The sequence below is a fragment of the Mauremys mutica genome, chromosome 11 (genome assembly GCF_020497125.1).
Source record: "Mauremys mutica isolate MM-2020 ecotype Southern chromosome 11, ASM2049712v1, whole genome shotgun sequence".
In the NCBI taxonomy this organism is placed as follows: Eukaryota; Metazoa; Chordata; order Testudines; family Geoemydidae; genus Mauremys; species Mauremys mutica.
Genome location: NC_059082.1, coordinates 45,715,464 through 45,722,051, shown reverse-complemented (window position 1 = coordinate 45,722,051; position 6,588 = coordinate 45,715,464). Strand labels below are relative to the sequence as shown.

Genomic DNA, 6,588 nt, shown 5'->3' with positions numbered 1-6,588 from the left:
AGAAGGTTTCAGCAGATCAAAGCAAGTGCGCAGCTGTCGTCCCATCATTAGAAAGGCCGGAGATGCCTTGGTCGTAGCATGAGGTGTGTTTCTGTAGGAAAGTAAGAAGGTATCCAGACGCTTTTGAATGGAGTGTTGTCCCCTTGCTGATTTCAAAGCGTGTTTCATTGTCTACACAAATCTTTCAGCTAATCTGTTGGTGGATGGATCATATGGTGCTGACGTGATGTGGTGTATCCCATTTGCCTTCATAAAATTTTGAAACTCCTGAGAGACGAACTGCGGTCCGTTGTCGCTCACAAGTTGTTCTGGCAGACCAAAACGACTAAAGAGTCCTCGTAGTTTTTGGATAGTACTCTCTGCAGTAGTGGAGTGCATTATAGAGACTTCTGGCCATTTAGAATGGGCATCTACTGCCACCAAGAACATGCTTCTTTCAAGGGGACCAGCGAAGTCAACGTGAATACGTTGCCACGGGTTTTCAGGCCAGTCCCATGGGTGTAGGGTTGCCCACTGGGGTGCATTCCTCACACCCTGACATGACATACAAGCTTTTGCCTTCTCTTCAATAGCACTGTCCAATCCAGGCCACCAAAAATAGCTTCGTGCAATTTCCTTCATGCGCACTATTCCACAGTGACCGGAATGTAGCTGTTCTAACATCTGTGATCTCAGTGGTGGTGGAATAATGACACGTCTCCCCCACAACAAACAACCAGATTGGACCGATAACTCCGTCCTCCTGGACATGTAGGTAAGGTTGGGTGAGACTGGAGAGGTTTGTGGAGATTTTCCATGCATCACCAGGTCCATAACTTGGGACAATACTGGGTCAACGCGAGTTGCCTTCTTTATCTGAGTAGCAGTGATGGGTGTATTCTCTACCTGTTCAAAGTAGATGATTTCCTTTTGGGCACTATCTTGATGTTTGACTGGCAAAGGCAACCTTGAGAGGCCATCTGCATTGCCGTGCAGAGTGGATTTTCGATATTTGATTTCATATGTGTGTGCTGAAAGTAACAATGCCCAACGTTGCATACGACTAGCAGCTAATGGGGGAATGCCTGTGTAGGGTCCAAAAATTGACGTCAGAGGGCGATGGTCTGTGAGAAGAGTAAACTTTCGCCCAAACAGGTACTGATGAAACTTCCGAATTCCAAAAACAATTCCTAATGCCTCACGTTCAATTTGGGCGTAGTTAGTTTCTGCTTTGCTTAGAGTGCGTGAAGCAAAAGCAATAGGTATCTCTTCTCCCGAAGGCATAATGTGTGACACGACTGCTCCCACTCCATAAGGGGAGGCATCGCAGGCCAATTGTAGGGGTAAGGATGGATCAAAGTGCGTTAGAACTTCAGAATTTAGCAATGCATCCGTAGCTTTGTTAAATGCAACATCACAGGCTTCAGTCCACTTCCAGGCCTTGTTCTGCCCAAGGAGCTCATGAAGTGGTTTTAGCAGTGTGTAGTAAGCTGCGTAGCAGGGAGTAGGTTTTAGCCCCTACAACACTTAAGAATATTGGCACCTTCTTCGCTTCTGTAATGTCATTTGCAATAACAAAAAGGTCAAAACACTCAGTATACACATGCCACTGCTCTATATTCTCATCAAAAGGTTCCAGTGGCCTGGTCAGAGTAGCCATGATTTTTAGTTTCACTTTCACAGTCAGTGCAAACAAGCAGCTTTTTTGTTTGTTTGTTCTTTACCTTGACTTCTATTTCCTTCTGTTACTGGAGCAGCACCAGAATCCCATCCTCGTCGCCACTTGTTATATCCTTGGGGGCAGCCGGTTTAGGAAGAAATCACTTGAGGCCAGACAGCAGACAGCTAACAAAACTACCATTTTATTTACAGACACAGAGCTCACCCAACCGGCCAAAACCGGCTGGACTATCCCCTAATAATCTAACTCAGTTGCCATAGGAACAAAAACCATGACAACCAAATACACAACACCTGCCACCCATGTCTGTGCATGCAGCTACACCCAACCGTACATAATAAGCACACTAAAAAACTGGATTGTGGCATTTACTCACAGCCCACAGGGAGGTCTGAGAAGGATGATTGTATATCAGGAGCCAAAGTCCCCCCCACACCGCTGGCCCCCAATCTCCAGGGAGGGCAGATGGTGTGTGCATACTGCCACCTGGGATGCTGCAGTGTACTCAACTCTCTGCAGCACTGGGCCAATCCACAGGCTGTTGTGGAAGGGGGCAGGGCCATGGCTTTGCCTGCTGTCCACCCCCTTTCAGGGCATGCCCAGGGAACAGTTATGGTGATCATGGTTCTTGCATAGGCTGTGCAAGGTGAGAGGAGATGGATTTTTGCACCTTCCACAATACTTGGGCAAGGGACCACATGGTGCTGTGTGTGCATGGCCATACTGCAGCATAAATGCTAAACACTGATAATGCCAAGGATGAGGAGCATCAGTGATTACAATTTTATTTCTGGTTCTCCCCCTATAAAAGGTCATTGCCTTGTACAAGGTAGAAACTCTAAATGAATACAAAAACCCTGTTTGTCTCCATGATTTATCCCTCTATTTTCTCTGTGATGCATTCCGTCCATCATGTTTATAGCTCCCTTGGAGAATGGATGCGGACAGATGCTCAGCTGGATTGGGACTGACATCTCTTTCAATGCTCCAAGGCTTTTCGATCTCTCCGGTGTTGGTTTTGTGCTGGCTCTGTTAAGGTAGGTGAGGATGGGCGTGCTGCCTCTGGGGCAGTGATGGCACAGAGGACAATGTTTCAAATGAGGCAAGCCTGCTTCCAAACTGGGAGAGCTGACAGGGCTCCAACCCAGAGTGAAAGGGCATCTGGTAGGACCTACAGAAAAACAATGTTGTCTGCTAGTGGAGCTGTCCTGTTGTCACCACACCCCTGGCACACACACACACTGCCAGCTGTGAACAGGCTGGGAGAACCTCTGGGCTCTGCCTCACACATCGCTACAGAGCAAGGTCTTCAGCAAACGAATTGCGACACACCACTCACCCGCTTAGACAACCTGGCAACAGCGAGCTGTGCCCAAGGATCAAAGACGCTCCATCATGTAATCTCTGTAAGGGACTCAGACCCACTGGGGATCATTCACTGCATGCCTGACTTAGAGATAAATAGTATGGCAGGGCAGGTGCTCACTGAGCACCCCCTTGTGGCCAGGGGTCACTTTGCAGGCACTCTGCCCTAGTAGACTCCTTAAGAACTCCACACACTCTCCTTGTGGCTAACAGCACCCCTAGCCGGGGATGCTTTACAAATGGAAGAGGTTCAAACAATCCACAGAGTCCCTAACCTGGGTCTTCTACGACACATGGAGCTCTCTCCTTCCTTCCTTTCTCCCAGGCTCCTCCACCCAGAGCTGCCTGTCTCAGTCCCCTCTGGCTGGAGCTCTTCTACCCTGGCTTCTGTCAATCACAGCCTCTAGCTTCCTGCTGCTTTTTATAAGGAATCCCCTGATGCAACCCAGGTGTGCCTCTTTAATAATCATCCCTCCAGTGCCTCAGGGATAAGTCACCCTGTTACAGACAGATAAGATCTAGCTTCCAAGCTTGGAAAGGGTAAGCTATCATCCTTGCCTAGCAGCACTGAATATAAAACCTTGCTTCTTCTCCAAGAGTACATCATGTCAAATTGTATCCCTTGGCGAACACTAGCCAAGAGTCCACTGGAATTATCTATCTGTGCCACCTGTGACTGACAGCCTGTAGGCTGAGCCTGTCTCATGTCCAGCAGAAGCCAGAGCATGGATTTCACGTTGGGGAACAATTTCAGAGACAATAATCTCATTTTAGATACACCATGGGGGGGGGATGAGATCGCACCTTGAGGCACTACTCTGAGTGAAGGGTGGTACATACACTGCACCACCCCAGGAGAAGCCTAAGGGGCGCATCTCTTGGTGAAACCCCTGGAGACACAATCCCCTCCCCACTGCCTCCTTATCGGAAAGTGGCAGGATAGTAACTTGAGGTTGGCCTATCCCAGTTGCTAAGTACTACACTTCCCATGCCAGCTCAGCTGCACTGGCCAATGCACTGAAGGCAGAGCCTCCAGGGGAGGGTATGGACCCAAGATTGGGAGAGCTCATGCTGGGGTGTAAGGGAGTTCTCACTCCCCTGTGCCATTGTACAGTCCAAGTTACACCCTACCCGAATGACTCCAGAGCAGAATTTGGGTGCTGGGGAAGTGAACAGATGGGACGTGTGGCGTGCTGGGAGAAGTTAAAGTTCAGGGCAAAGACATTAGTGTCTGCACACATGGGAACCATTCACATGCCAGGCATGATCTTGATACTCTGTGAGCCAGATCCGAGTGAGATCACTGGGCTGGCATACAAAGGAAAGAGGTTGCCTGATTTCTAAAACTTAAGGCCAGAAGGGACCATTTTAATAATCTAGTCTGACCTCCTGCATAACACAGGCCAGAGAATCTCCATCCAGCTCATACTTGATGGTAGATGCTCTAGCATACTTTTAAAAAAGCCATCCGATCTGATGTGAAGACTCCAAGTGACAGAAAATCCTCCCTGTCCCTCGATGAGCTAGTCCAATGGTCAGCTACTCTCACTGTTAAACCTTTGCACCTGAGCGAGCTGAGCTTACCTTGCTTCAGCTTCCTGGTGCGCAAGGTACCTAGCAAAAGCAATAACCCAGGGGAAGGGTTATGTGAGAGCTACACTCTAAGGGTTCCCTCCCCACTCTGAACTCTGGGGTAGAGATGTGGGGATCCGCATGAAAGACCCCGTAAGCTTATTTCTACCAGCTTAGGTTAAAACTTCCCCAAGGCACAAATCCTTTCCTTGTCCTTGGACAGTATTGCTACCACCACCAAGTGATTTAGACAAAGATTCAGGAAAAGGACCACTTGGAGTCCCTGTTTCCCCAAAATAGCCCCCCAAGCCCCTTCAGCCCCTTTAATGGGGAGGCTTGAGAATAATATACCAACCAATTGCCTTTAATAAAAGTACAGACCAGACTCTTCATTTTTAAAATCAATCAGGTTCTTAAAAGAATAACTTTTATAAAGAAAAAAGTAAAGGAAGCACCTCTGTAAAATCAGGATGGAAGGTAATTTTACAGGGTGTAAAAAGATTTAAAACACAGAGGATTCTCCTCCAGGCTCAACTTTAAAGTTACAAAAAAGGAATAAACCTCCCTCTTAGCACAGGGAAAATTCACAAGCTAAAACAAAAGATAATCTAACACACTTCCTTGCCTTTACTTACAATTTCTGTAATTTTAGATGTATTATTTCAAGGTATCTTTTCAAGAGATGGGTTACCTGCTTGGTCTCTCTCTCTCTATCCAGAGGGAACAAAGAGAGCACAAACAAAACCTTCCCCCCCAAAATTTGAAAGTGTCTTCTTTTCCCATTGGTCCTTCTGGTCAGGTGCCAACGTGGTTCATTAAACTGATTAACCCCTTTCAGGTAATATGATTCTGTACCTCTGGCTAGGAGGGATTTTATGTTACTGCATACATAAAGGTTGTTACCTTTCCCTTTATATTTATAACATACACATACAGACCTGGTAACATTTCTAGCAAACCCTGGCTGCAAGGATCTTTTATGGGGTACACCCTGCTCCCCCTGCCTAGCCTGCCCAGCCTCCAGGGATGGGTCCCCAGAACAGTAGGCACTGAATGCATTGGAGCATTCCATTATCATGCAAAGCACCGCTCAGTTGGTTTGCTGCCCCAAACTGGGAGTTTGGCTGCAGCATCAGGTGCAGGGCCTGGGTTTAATACGTCCCAGAGCCAGCTGGTACCAAGCTGGGAAATCTAGCCACACCAGTGTGATGGCTCATGCTTCAGGGCTAGCCTGCCCATTGGCTTCATGGGGGCAGATTATCCCACATCTGCCTGTTAGAGGGTTATGTGCAGTATCTGTTGAAGCATCTGCAGCTGGCCACTAACAGAGGCTGGAGACTGGACTCGAGAGACCATGAGTCTGATCCAGTCTGGCAATTCCTGTGTTCCTAGGAGACCAGGCTGAGCTCCTGCCCATTGCAATACCAGTCCATCAGGAGTTGCAGCTGCTTCAAAGCATGCTCCCCACCCCCGTACGGGAGCAGCTACCTGAGCCTTTCCACAGACACGTTACTTACATTGCTGGTAATATTTTCCAGAGCTGCCCAGCTAACTCGGTCACCCGAGAGACTTCATTCTCTGTGAAAGTCAGCCAACCATTCCTGCTAATGAAAACAGAATCCAGCCCCAAAACCTGCCGGGAACCCGAGTCAAAGAAGACAAAAGGCAGATAAGGGTATCCATATCAATAACACAGATTTTATCAAAATCCATGCCTGCTGCACAGTTGCTGCCTTTCCATAAATCTCCATGGGGTTAGTCTGGAGGATCCATGTGGGTCTGGTGGGGAATAACCCATTTCTCACCCAGTCTGTGTGTCACATGTCAAATAAAAACATGCAAAGTTTAAAACAAATGAGGGCTTTGGGGTTTCTTTCCTATCCACCGGTGGCACGGCACAGCTGTGTCTTTTGCTTCTACACAGTCTTCATGGTGCTAAAATATCCTTGGGAACTGCTCTTGAGCCTGGACCCGCATCTGCGCCCATGCTG

At 47.9% G+C, this 6,588-nt stretch overlaps 1 long non-coding RNA gene across 1 annotated transcript; it reads left to right on the top strand.

Moving 5' to 3' along the window:
- Positions 1-712: 712 nt before the first annotated feature.
- LOC123343777 lies at positions 713-6,345 on the top strand. The gene is made up of 3 exons (XR_006572354.1): positions 713-754; positions 2,583-2,697; positions 6,136-6,345. It is a non-coding gene; the product is annotated as an uncharacterized LOC123343777 (long non-coding RNA).
- The last annotated feature ends 243 nt before the right edge of the window (positions 6,346-6,588 follow it).